Genomic DNA, 13,907 nt, shown 5'->3' with positions numbered 1-13,907 from the left:
ATTTTTAGTTGGAAAGCAGAGTGGCAATAGTTTTTATTAGATGGATTATTAATGTTTCCTTTTGACATAAGCTTGGTGTTTGGAACATAGAGCCAAGATCTTTGCTTTTGGTTTGAAATTTACTCTGTGATCAGTGGTTCATATCTAGACTTTGGAATTCTGAGTTTTAAAATGAGGATAGAGGGATGCCTGGATGGCTCAGTGGTTGAGCATCTACCTTCAGCTGAGGTCATGATCCTGGGGTCCTGGGATCAAGTCCCACATCGGGCTCCCTGGAGGGAGCCTGCTTCTCCCTCTGCCTATGTCTCTGCCTCTCTCTGTGTGTCTCTCATGAATAAATAAATGAAATCTTAAAAAAAAAGTAAAATGAGAATAGTAATTCCTTTCTGCCCTGGGGTAGGGTGGGGGACTGTCATGAAGCCTCATGAATATGTAATTTGTAGTATGCTTTGGAGAATAAAAAAACTTCATAGAAATAATAAACATTGCTATGACTACAACCTCTGTGTTTGTAAGCAAACTATTACAACAAGTGAAGCCGTGTACACATCACAAGTTAAGTGAACATTTGACTTTGTTTCAGTCAATTTAATACATGTAGATAGCTGAAACACGTACTTCATTACATAAGTAATGTAATTTTTTTTTTTCTGGAGGAGGAGGTACTCTTGAATAAATCAGTTTCTTTTCTTTCAGATGAACTGAGACTGTTAAATCTTTTATTTTGTAGATGCAACTTCTACTAGGGATTTAGTTGGTTTATTTTTAATTTTTTTAAAAATTAAGTAGGCTCCCCATCCAACATGGGGACTTGAACTCATGACCCTGAGATCAAGAGTCATGTGCTTTACCCACTGAACCAGCTAGGCACCCCTGTTTTTGTGTTTTTAAACAAAATAGCCACTTCTACTGACAGTGTTAAGCATTGGCAAGGATTAGGGCTGTCAGAAAAACACAATAAAATTTGAATTTCGGATAAGTAAGGCATAACGTTTTAGTGTAGGCACGTCCCATGCAGCAATGGAGTGGAGAAGTGAATTGTGTTTTCTTACAATAGAGCAATAATAATGGACAATTGAGAATTGAGAATAAACAAACTGCAACTGTTTGCAGCAACTGGGATGAGTTTCAGACGTAATACTGAAGGAATGCAATAGTCACAGAGTGTGTACTGTATCATCCCATTTATATGGAATTTAAAGAGAGATAAAACTAAATTATGGGATTAGGTCAGTCTTGTAGTTACTCTTGGAAAGCTGTGACTGGGCCAGGTAGGAGGGGGCCCTGGAAGTGCTGGTTGTGTTCTATTTCATGATTTGAGTGCTTCATTTTATGAAAATTCATTGAGGGGGGCACTTGGGTGGGTCAGTTGGTTGAGGGTCCGATTCTTGCTCTCAGCTCAGGTCTTGGGCTCAAGGTCATGAGTTTAAGCCCTGCTTTGGACTCCACACTGGGCGTGGAGCCTACTTAACAAAGCATAGCTTTACAAGAAATTCATTGAGGTGTTATGATCTATGCAATTTTCTTATGCATGTTGTATCTGAAGATAATTTATAAGAAAGGAGCAAAGTAGTATACTTTAACATACATTAGCATATTCCCTTTTTAAAAAAAGATTTTATTTATTTATTAGATAGAGTGCAAGAGAGCACAGAGGGAGAGGGAGAAGCAGGCTCCCTGCTTAACAGGGAGCCCGATGTGGGACTTGAACCCAGGAGCCTGAGATCATGACCTGAGCAGAAGGCAGATGCTTAACTGACTGAGCCACCCAGGCACCCTGACAGATTTCTTACCTTCAGAAAGTTTCAAGAAAGAAATTTGAGAAAGTAAATAACTTGACAAATAGTCATGTAATTGTCCATGTATTACTATAGATGCCTATTTATTCCATGAAATTAAGATAGCTATTTCAGGTTAAGGTAACGTTTAATATGTTCCTTTATTGGAAGGTGATGCTAATAGTCACCGTTTCTAGAAAAGCAATTTTTATAAAAGGTAAGAAAGTGTTGTTCTACAATGTTCTAAATCAGATGGCTGCTGTTTTTAGGAATAAGTCAGGTAGAATGGAACAATTAAAGTCATATGTAGGCTTCGGGAGCGCCTGGGTGACTCAGTCAGTTAAGCATCTGCCTTCGGCTCAGGCCATGATCCCAGGGTCCTGAGATCAAGCCCCACATTGGGCTCCCTGCTTGGAGGGAGTCTGCTTCTCCTTTCCCCCTTTCCCCTTCTCATGTTCTTTCTCTCTCTCAAATTAATAAAAAAATATTTTTTTCAAAAATGAAATCATATGTAGGCCTCAAAAATAGACTCGGCTGTGAATCTCACTAAGATGGTCACTAGCTACCTTGGCAGTCCACCTCTGTGAGCCTCATTTTTTCACCCATAAAATAGGCACAGTGACACCTTAATGCTTTAAAGATGTTGCTGTGTATAATAAAGACAACAACACTGAAACATGGAGTGTAATCAATAAAACATGGAGTGTAGTTTCTGTTGTGAGGAAAGTACTCAATACCACAAGCAGGGGATGAAGAAAACCAACAAGTCAACAGCTTGTTTAGGTCTGAAATCCTTATTGGCAATTTTAGCTACAGATATCATTCTATGGTGGATCGAGTAGAGGCTATGTTTTACAAACAGGGCAGGAGAATAGAACATTAATTTGCTGGTGCCAAGCTAGGAACGTATTCATGCAGTGCGGTAAACCAACGCCTTGTTTGTTTGTAGTGGGCTGGAGCGCAGATGGAGAGCCTTGCTTTTGGTATTGAATTCCGTGAAATAAAAAGAACCAGACCGAAGCGGTACCTTGACTATCAGATGGGCCTGTTATGGGCAGGACTGTCCCTGGGTGACCTTGCCTTTGCTCTTTCAAGTTTCTTGTTTCTGATCATCTCAAGATCTGCCTTTTGGATGAGCCTGCATGCAGGACCATGCCTTTATGTGCATGTCGATGTTACGTGGTGTGAGGACAGGATAGTCAAAGGTGGGGTGCACCCTGGTAGCAGAGCTGCAGTGCTGTGCGAGACAGGAGTGGTGGGTGGCTTTGTAAAGGAGTTTTTATCCTCACCCTGGTGGCCAGGACATTGGCCACACCATGAGTTTCAGCTGTCTCAGAAATAAAGCACAAAACTGTTGTTTAAAACCAGCAGTTCTGGGACCCCTGGGTGGCTCAGTTTGTTAAGCATCTGACTCTTGGTTTCAGCTCAGGTCATGATCTCAATCTCGAGATTGAGCCCCACGTCAGGCTCCCCATTCAGCAGGGAATCTTTGAGATTCTCTCTCTCTCCCTCCCTCTGCTCCCCCCGCCCCCCTGCCCTGTGTGCTCTCTCTCTAAAATAAATAAATCTTTAAAAACCCCAAACAAACCAGTGGTTCCTCAGTGGTTGTAGAACGAGGATGCCTTTTAAACACCAGGCATCTCAATGGACCCCACATGATTGTGATTGTGCCTGTACTTTGGATCTCAGTTGCTTGAGAAGATGCAAAGTGGCACAGAGATACAGTCAATTCAGCGACACGTTTATGAATGTGTATTTTAGCAGTAATAAGCACTGAAAAAATGAGCATGGCATATTGTCTGCTTTGTCTATAGATGATATGGGGTGCACCTGTGAATGTGGGGTGCCTCGCACTGCCTCCAGGGTCCCCTCAAGGGTCTTCGTTGTTGGGAGCACAGCCCTAAGCTCACTGTGGGAAGCACCTCTGGTGGCCAGACATCACCCACGAAGTACTTCACCGAGGGAACCCTCTGGCGGCATCATCTCAGGCAAAGCAAGTCATCATTTGCAAAGTGGGACTTGAAGCTAGCTCACTCGCTGGGGTTGCTGTGAGGAGTGACAGGCCAGGGGGCCTAGAATAGTCAGGCACAAAATGCAAGCTCAGGAAATGTTCGCTCCCTCTAGTGGCTTTAATTCTCTTAAAAATGTAAACGAGATCATTTTGCTTTTCTACTTAAGTCTCTTCAAAGGGTGTGGCTTTGACTTTGAAGAGACCTAAGTAGGAAAGCAAAACGGATCTCGTTTACATTTTGAAAAGACAAAATTAAGTCAAAGTTAGGGATGCCTGGGTGGTTCAGTGGTTAAGCGTCTGCCTTCGGCTCAGGTCGTGATCCTGGCGTTTCAGGATCCAGTACAGAGTCCACATCGGGGTCCCCACAGGGAGCCTGCTTCTCCCTCTGCCTATGTCTCTGCCCCTCTCTCTGTGTCTCTCATAAATAAATAAAATCTTTTTTTTTTTTTTTTTTTAAAGTCAAAGTCACCGGCTCTGGCCTTCTTCACCAAACCCTGCCCTCTGGGGCCTTCATACCTCTGTGGCCTGAGTGCTTTCCTGCAGGAGAAGCTTCTGTGTCCAGGAGCAGCCCCTGGAGCTTCGGGCTTTGTTTTTCCCTTGTGGTGTCCTCAGAGAGGCTGTGTCTGAGGCCCGCTCTCCTGAGCACCCCTCTCTGTCCTTCTCTGCCCGCGCTGGTTTCCGTTATAGCATATTTCACCATTTCTAAAAATTACCTAAGTCACTCACTCACTCACTCACTCACTCACTCACTCACTCACTCACCAGCTTTCCTGTGTCTTTTCTGTCTCCATCAGGACAGGGACTGGCCCGCCCTGCTCACGTCTGCTTACCGGTAGTGCTTCTCAGGGCTTGGCACCGAGTAGAGGATTGAAGTGAATGTGTTCAGTGACTGATGGTGCCTGGCACACAGTAGGTGCTTGGTAAGTGGTAGCTAATTGTTTTACGGAAGGAGTATCCTACCCAACAACTGGGTGTGGTAACCATGTCCAGATATTGTCAGTTTTCACTGAAAAATGTGGATATTAAACCCTATTACTCTGGTTCCTCTCCACTATAGAAATATAGAAATATAACTACACCGCACTCCCACAGTATGCCCAAATTCTTTCTGAGTGTCTCTCATGTTGCTGTTGTCATGTGTCGTGTATGTGTGTGTGTGTGTGTGCTTAGAGCACTAACTGGCACATAGCAGGCACTACGTGATGTTAGTGAGCATCATCACCATCGCCAATATTAACATGTGTCGGGATTAAATTCCTCACTCCTTCTCTCTCGTCTTCTTGGCATGCCTCCCTATGTCTTCCTCAATGGCATGGCCATCTTTGGCTAAAGGGCAGCGGGGCTTCCTCCTTCCTCTGGCTGATGTTATTTATTTATTTTTAAAAAGATTTTATTTATTTATTCATGACATAGAGAGATGCAGAGATACAGGCAGAGGGAGAAGGAGGCTCCCTGCAGGGAGCCCGATGTGGGACTCAATCCCAGGACCCCAGTATCACGCCCTGAGCCAAAGGCAGACGCTCAACCACTGAGCCACCCAGGCGTCCCCCTGGCTGATGTTATTACCACTCCTCTACCCTTAGGGGGATGATGCTGCCATCCTGAGGACTCCACCTCAAGTGGAGGGTTTTCTTTACACTTCCCTCAGAGCAGAGGCCAGATCACAAGTTTTACCAGGTCCTTCTGTGACCCAGTAATAACTGACGTGAGGCCCAGCAGCCTAAGTGATTTGTGTAGCTCCCAGGAGTGCCTCTCCTGCAAGCCCAGGGACCCCTATTCTTCTTGGGTCTTTCTCAGCTGCCCCATTTCACCTCCACCCTCAGGACATGTTTGAGGGATACAAAAAGAGAGAATTCAGTTTCTCTCACTCAGGAAAGCCAGAAAGCCTCTGAGTCACAACTCTGACTCAATTCTGTGTAACAATTGACATTTCCAAATCAAGGCTTAACTTCCTCTCCTAAAAGCGCTGAGTTAAATTAGAGGGTTTTCCCCCTCCTCTAACAACCATTGGGAGTTTTCTTGATTTGTATTGATGTAACCAAAGGGCATATATATATATATATATTTTTTTTTCTTCCCTAAAATAAGGTAACAATTGTCTGGAAGGTGAGTCCAATCTTTCTTTGAGGAGACAGAAAACTGCTTTTAAACACTGGCCAATGCTCTCCTTGTTTTTCCTCTATGAGCTTCAGGCCATCATTGCCTGAACAGAAGGACCATGTCACACACTCTTGTCCCCTTCAAAGAAACAAGCATCCCGCCTCCCTATGATAGGTCTGTAGCAGTCAGGATTGCTTTTGGCATGCTGCAGTAACGAACATCTCCAAAATGTTAGTGGCCAAAATCACAAAGGTTTCTTTCTCACTGGCATTACATGTTCAGGGGAAGTGGCTGTGCTCCTGACATTGTCTCAGAGACCCAGGATTGCTAAGCAGCCATCATTTTGAATTGTAGCCACTGTGTCAAAGGGATGGGGAACTCTGAGTCTTACATCCACAGTTCAGTGTTTCCTCCTGGAAGTGGCACATGTCATTTCTGCTGTTTACCTACTGACCAGAACAAGCCACACGGCCCAACCCTACTAGTTGGGAGCCCAGAAGTGCAATTCTCCCCCCAAGACACTGGGGAAGAGCTGGCTGCTTTGATGAACAGCACCAGTGCTTCTCATGACATTCTGAATAAATATTTGGTGACCGATTTCAATTCTTTCCTCAGAAAGAGCTCATGGATCTTCTTACTTCCATTTGGATTCTCTTTCATTTCTCTTCTTGAAGACTTAGAGATAAAAAATAAGGCCTATCACATAGTATCAAGAATGCATTTTATTTTTCAACCTGCTATTCTCTTTCACCTTATTTTTCCTCGTGTTACTTCATCCTTTCCTGGGACTTTTGGTGTGTTCTGTCCTCTTCTAACTTTGACAGGACTCTGAAAATGTGATATTGGAACGGACCAATACTAGGAAAAAGCATTCAGCTTGGCTCCGTTTCTGGGTCCTGCCTTGTGTCACGCTTTTTTTTTCCTTCCCCAATATTCATATATCAGTGTTACCAGATTTCTGAGCATTCCTGAGAGAGCCTCACATCTTTCCTTCCCTTTCCTCCTGAACTTCCAACTCCAGAATCTCTTCGACCACATAAAGAGAATTGTGCTGTGAAAATCACAATGCTGACTGCAGTCAAGTCTCTCTTCCAGGAAAAAGAAAGTAGATTTCACCAAACAAAACAAAACAAAACAAAACAAACAAACAAACAAAAAAACTTTGCTGCAAGATGGTTCTAGCTGCTTCCCATATTTTGTTTGTTCAGATGCAATGTCCATGTTGTAGAGTTTAGTAACCATGGTGGTGGTATAAGCCAAAGCTGTAATAATGTGAATTATCTACTCAAGTCCTGGAAATAGTAGCTGCTAAAAGCAATTATACAAAACCAGCTTCTTCCAAGTGAAAAAGTTGCATAATTTTTTAAAAAAACAGAGACATTGCTTATAATCAGACTCTTTAAAAATGTTGGTGTATATTTAGCAGATTTCAACTTTCCCATGATGAGGTAGTTCACTCTGAGGTAAAACAGATAGATGTGTTTATCCAAACATGGGGATAGCCTTACTTCTGAGCCCTTCCCTTAGAGCCATCTATAGAGATATACACAGCTATAGAAGTGTCTTTGCAACAGGAAAATGCAATGGAAAATAAACCAGACCATGCTCTGCATTGAAAGCAAATGATGTGATATATTGTAGGGCAGGCAATTTTAAACACTTCTGTTAGGTCAGGCTAATTTTCTAGTCTAAGATCAGAATGCAAACATGGCTAAGCTAATGTATGTGGATTTCTATACAAAACATATGTGAATAATATTATTTTTGGGAAGATTATGGGCAGGCCCTTTCTTGTAAATATAATTATTTAGGATTACGGTTCAATTCCTGGCAGTGTCTGTGAAGCTTAAAAGCTTTCCAGGGAATGGAAGTTTTTGCTCTCTGTATGTCATAGCTCCATTTGACCGAGAATAACAGGACACGAAGCAAGCAGGGTTGTTTTTTTCCCTGACAGGTGCGAGGTGCTCCTGTAACATGAGCAGCAGACTCCTTCCCAGGAAGGAAAAAGTGATCAAAAATGAAAAAAAAAAAAAAGATTCAAGTGAGACAAAAAATGGAATAGAACAAGCTTTTACAAACATAGTAGTCCACCCTTTATCTGCAGTTTCTTTCTCTCTTTTTTTTTTAATTTTTTTAAATTTTATTTATGATAGCCACACAGAGAGAGAGGCAGAGACACAGGCAGAGGGAGAAGCAGGCTCCATGCACCGGGAGCCCAACGTGGGACTCGATCCCGGGTCTCCAGGATCGCGCCCTGGGCCAAAGGCAGGCGCTAAACCGCTGCGCCACCCAGGGATCCCATCTTTCTCTCTTTTTTTAAAAAAATAGTTTATTTATTTGAGAGAGAGAGAGTGATAGAGGTAGAGACAACACAAGCAGAGAGGAGGGGCAGAGGGAGAGGAAGAAGCAGACTCCTTGCTGAGCAGGGAACCTGATGTGGGGCTTGATTCCAGGACCCTGAGATCATGGCCCGAGCCTTGATCCTAGGAACCTTGAGATCACAACCTGAGTCAAAGGCAGCTGCTTACCCCACTGAGCCACCCAGGTGCCCCTTATTTGCAGTTTCTATTTCCATTTCTATTTCAGTTACTTGCAGTCGGCCAGGGTCTGGAAGCAGATGGTCCCCCTTCTAAGGTATAATCAAAAGGTCAGTAGTAGCCCGGTGCCTTGTCACAACGCCTACGTGATTCACCTCGCTTCATCCTATTGTGCAGGCATTTTATCCTCTCACATCATCACAAGAAGGGTGAGTACAGTATAAGATATTTAGGAAGAGAGAGAGAAAGACCACAATCACATATATTTTATAATCGGTCCACATTTTTTTTTACTGGTTATTGTTTATCTCTTACTGTGTCTCATTTTTAAATTAAATGATCATAAGAATGTATGTATAGGAAACAAATAGTATATATAAGGTTCGGTATTATTTATGGTTTTAGGCACCCCCACCCCCCAGGGGATAAGGGGAGGATAACCGTTTGCCTCCATCCCACAAGGTGGCGGTAAAGACATGCCTAAGTAGCCCTCAGCCAGTGAGAAGCATGACGCCCCTAAGGGCGCAGTAAGTAGTATTTCAGAGTGTGCTGTAGGAATTGATGCTATTGAAACCAGAGCAGAAACATTTAAAGCCTGGGTGAGTGTTGTCTGTGAGAAGCTCCCTCTGCAACCCCCTTCCTCAGCTCTCAGGAGGGAAATGAAGGAAAAAAAAAAATAAAAAGAAGTGTGGCTTGACTCCATACCAGGAGTTTCTGTCCCCTAGAAACGGGACCTCAAGCTGGAGACCAAATCATACTTTCCCCCTGTACAGTCTCGAGTTTTCCTGGAACTGAGATAATAAGCAAGCCATCTATCGGCTTTCAAGGCTGAAAATAGAGTCTAGGGCTGAACTGGGAACTGGACAAAAAGTTTAGACCAAAAGTACTGTGCTTCGAGCAAGAGGTCATAGAATGACCCAGTGACACTGACATTAGTTTGCTTAGATTTTTTTTTTCTTACCTAGAAAGATAAAATCATCTGCAACTCGGAAGTAGCAATATTAAAATAGTTAAATTAGAACCTCTTGGGGTGCCTGCGTGGCTTAAGTATCGACTCTTGATTTTGGCTCAGGTCATGATCTCAGGGTCATGAGATTGAGCCTTGGGCTCTGCATGGAGCATGGAGTCTGCTTGAGATGCCCTCTCCCTCTCTCCCTCTGCCCCTCCTCCTGCTTGCGTGTCCTCTCTCTAAATAAATAAAGTCTCACACACACAGGAAAAAAAGAACATCACTCTTGTTTTCTGATTCGATTAGCACTGGAGAAAGACGTGAGATTTAGGTTAGATAAAGTAAGTTTCTAAACATGGGAATTGAAGAGCCTTTTCTGCAGGTCTAGCCAAATTGGATGATTTAATAAGAATTATTCAAGGCCTTGCTAATCCTAATCTGAATCCACATCTCTCCCCTGAAGGGAAGGATCAGGCACTTGGAAGCACATGTTGGGCCACTTGGCACAAGGGCAACAAATACTGGTTGAGCAATCACTGTTGAATTCAGGCCCTGAAACTCAAGAATGAGAAAGACACATAGTCTGCCCTCAAGGATGGGAGGCAGATATTTTCTTTTCCATCTTTTTGCAAAAATTGGTTAGTAGCCTTGTTTATGAGCTTTGTCTCCATATAAAACTTGGGAAGACATTTGAGGAAGAATTGATCTGAAGTTTCTGTTGGGCCTCGAATAGGCATCTAGCTGTAGCTGGTGCTCCACTAGGTCTTTCTCATGACCATGGCATGACTAGTGAAAGAAGAGCTTCCATTAATTTTCCTTGGCAAGGGCTACAAAATGGGTTTATTTTCCTCTCTGTCCAGAGGATGATCCATAGCTACTAAGCAGCATTCTCTTGGGACAAAGGGAGGAAATGAAATCTAATATTTACTATAAACATCATGTTCTTTGAGGACTTTCTTTCTAGTGAGCTCAGTCTGCTCCTAAAACAAGGCACAGACAGAGAAGCATATTGTCTCCATTTGACAGATGGGGGAGACTGAGGCAATGGCAAATTAGGAAATTCACCCATTCTCATGTCATCTGTCATCAATAGAGCTAGTTGTAGGGTCTGACGGCCTGTTGACATCTGACCATATGTCATATCTTCTGCCCAGAGCCTCTGACTAGAAAAAAACTTTTTTTGTGCCTTAGGGAAAGGGAGGCCCTTAGGGCAAATGCACCCCCGTGGGTGCCTGGCATGGCAAAAGGGTCACAGGCTGCATTTCAGTTCCTTCTCACCTCTTTGGTTGGGTGCCCTTGTGTAGTACACAACCTGCACAACTGTGCATCATCCCTGTCTCCATTATCACCTCATACTTGGGAATCAGACTCATACATGATCTGGTGAGAAAACTGAGCTTTGGAAAAGCCGGAATAGCAGATCTGCCATATGGCAGGTGTATAGTGTTTGTTTGATGATTGGGTTAGGTAGGCCATTTCATCATGTGGTCACCCTGCACTATTGCTCCCCTGTGGCCACGGAACTCCCTAAGAAGGCACGTGTGGGGCAGAGATAGAGGCTGGGGGGCAGGTACAGTTCTGTTATGTGCACCTTCTTCCTAAGCGTGTTACTTCCTTTGGAAGTACTTGCTCCCAACCTCCATGAATGAGGGGAATAAAACCACTAACCCCACCTGTTACTTCTTTGGGGTTGACCACACTCCTATAAACAGGTGGGCACCCTGCATGCAGGTCCCAGACGAGGAAACCAACAGCTCTCCCTCTGCCAGCCCCTCGGAGTCTCGGGTGAGAGGGGTGGACCGGGGCCATCTGTGGCTTCTCTCAGAGGCTGAGATTTAAAAATGCCCTGGACCATCGGGTGGGAAGCCCTTGGGGCAGCCTGGACGGGGGGGGGGGGGGCGCCCCTCCCTGGCCTGATCAGGGAAGAGTTAGAGAAAATGGACTCTTGTGTTCAAGGGCTTGAAAAGCAGCTCTCTGCACTTTCGGATGGAGCAGAGAGAGAATCAAGACTGAGAGCTTCCCCAGTTTTAGTAAAAACCAGTGAGAAACTGTGAGGAGGAGCACTGTCCTCTCTGGCTCCTGTGTCTCCTGCCGCGGGGAGCTTGCTCGGCTGGGCGGGTGGATGAGGCTGTCTAGCCCCACCTAGAGCTGCTGATAGAGCCCAGCTTGGTCCAGGAAGGACCCTGGTCCAGGGTGCCGGAGACAGGCCCAGAGAACTCCTCTTCGTAGGTGCCAGGCTTAGGCCATTTTATCTATCCTCAGCTGTTTTCCCAATGCAACTGTAAAAGTGAAATTATCCTGCCTTGGAAAAGAGACTCCCTTCTGCCTCCTCCAGCAGAGTCCAGGCACCAGGCTGAGTTCCTTTCCTTTTCGAGTCTCAATTCCCCCAAGTCATCTTTCTGGGGGCAGCTCAAGGATTAAATCTGGATGGATCCTTTATGTTCTTAGACAACCATGATTTGTTGGTCATTTTGATTTCTATGTTTTGAATGCAATGAAAAAAAATTAATTCCAGCAGAGTTAACATTTAAATGAATTTTTAAAAATGGGCTGCCATTACTTAATTTCTTGGTTGTTTATGTATTAATATTTTTTTTTGTGGGAGGGGGGAGGCAATTGAACAAGTAATGAGAGGATTGTTTGAAGAAACCTTATACCAGCAGCCAAGTGGTGAGTATGACCCCCTCGGCTGTGGCTTCTGAGGTCAGACACACAGAGCTTTTACTACATGTTTGATTTATCCACTGGTCAATAGGTTCCTGCTGCTGATGTTACAGTTGTCCTGTGACAATATGATGCTGAGGCCCTGAGAGAGGCCAGGCCATACAAGAGTGTCTTTAGATGATGAGATTCACTCATGGGGCAGCTGCCAAGGGAGCAGATAAAGACCATCTGGGAGGGGCTCTCTGTTGGGAAATGTGTTTCTTAAATCTGTCCTTTGCCTTGTGAACTATAGACTCACATGGCCAGGGCAACGTTCCCGAGTAGGAATTATTTCTTTATCTTCCATTGGAGTAACATTTCTGTTTTCTGTTTCATTTTGAAGTAACCTCTTTAAGTATAATTCTGGCTGGTGTTCCTTCAGGAGCAATGATGGGAAAGATTACTTACTAATTACCAGCTTTCAAGCCTTCTGCTTTGCATCAGCTCCTGAGAAATTAGCACTTGAGCTGTGGTCAGTTGACATAATGACCCATTAGGCTGAAGGTTCTCCACATAAAAGCAACACCACATGGTATATATGTTTTGCTAGAAACTTTCTTTTCTGACGGAAAATGGATCAACTTTTGAGGTTCTTACCCATTTTTTTTTGTTGTTGTTCTGAATTAAAAAAAAGAATCTGCGTGAACCCAGCTTTTAGCATTGGTGTCAGGCACACAGAAAGACCTCAAACAGCAGAGTTAATAAAAGACTGAATGGAATGACCATGAGTGCTTTTGAGTACATTTGAGTATCTTACTGTATGGGGCTTGTGCCTTGTTGTCCAGTCTCATCAAAACCACAGGTAGCTTCAAAATGTGAACATGTTGGGGCACCTGGGTGGTTCAGCGGTTGAGCATCTGTCTTGAGTTCAGGTTGTGATCCCGGGATCCTGGGATCAAGTCCCACATCAGGATTCCTGCAGGGAGCCTGTTTCTCCCTCTCCCTAGGTCTCTGCCTCTCTCTCTCTCTCTCTGTGTCTCATGAATAAATAAATGCGATTTTTTTTTTAAAGCTAACATGTTTGGCTTCACTGATTTGGGGCAATTACTGAGCCACAAAGATGCTCCTGATGACATAAGTTTCCAGTGGCCAGGGCATTTCCACAGTCATCTCTTCCTTTGTTTACCTATCAAAAGGCATAGAGATCACAAACCATGTGTACTGGAGAATTCTCTTCTTGTCTCATGAAATCCAGGGAGGAATAATGTAGAAGGGTAAGGGCCACACAGTGTGGTATTTTGTGTTAGACCCATTTTCTGGTTCTTGCTGGGTCAGCTCTGCTTTCTCTCTGGCCCGGGCATGTGGGCCAGTGCGTATCCACACAGGCGCCTACAGACATAGGGCTCTAACGTCTACCAAGCACGGATGTAAATCACCAAACTCATAATGTCACAGGATCAAACGTTTGCTCCAGTTAGGGGTCTAGCCTCCAAAAATGACAGTCACACCACAAATGCTAAGTGTCGAGCCCTGTGTTCACACTCACACTAGTGGCATTCCTTCCTGACGACTGTCCCGTCCCTGGTTTGTGTTTCCTTGTCACCATTAATTCAGTAACTGTAGCAGCTTGTTTGACCTCTGCTTTGAAAAGAGATAGTGATTAGAAGGTTATTGTCTGCACATTTTGAAATGTGTGGTGAACCATTCAGCACAGAGGTTGTGAGATTCATTTATTCATTTATTTGTTATTCTGAATGCCAAGCACAGCGCCTGGCAGGCAGGAAGCAATCAGTCCATGTGAACGAGTGACAGAGAAAGGACGGGACATTATACTGAGTTTTTGGACAACATGCCAAAGCCTTGAGCAGTTTGTAACGCATACAAATGTC

The 13,907-nt window shown here is 44.1% G+C and overlaps 1 long non-coding RNA gene across 1 annotated transcript in view; it reads left to right on the top strand.

Annotated features, from left to right (window-relative positions):
* Nucleotides 1-13,907, top strand: part of LOC129500688 (uncharacterized) — a 50,863-nt gene that overhangs the window by 11,698 nt on the left and 25,258 nt on the right. The gene's annotated exons all lie outside the window — the stretch shown is intronic.

This window comes from Nyctereutes procyonoides, unplaced genomic scaffold, assembly GCF_905146905.1.
Source record: "Nyctereutes procyonoides isolate TBG_1078 unplaced genomic scaffold, NYPRO_anot_genome, whole genome shotgun sequence".
NCBI classification, from domain to species: Eukaryota; Metazoa; Chordata; class Mammalia; order Carnivora; family Canidae; genus Nyctereutes; species Nyctereutes procyonoides.
The sequence above is the reverse complement of the archived record's forward strand: the minus strand, read 5'-3'. Positions and strand labels throughout refer to the sequence as shown.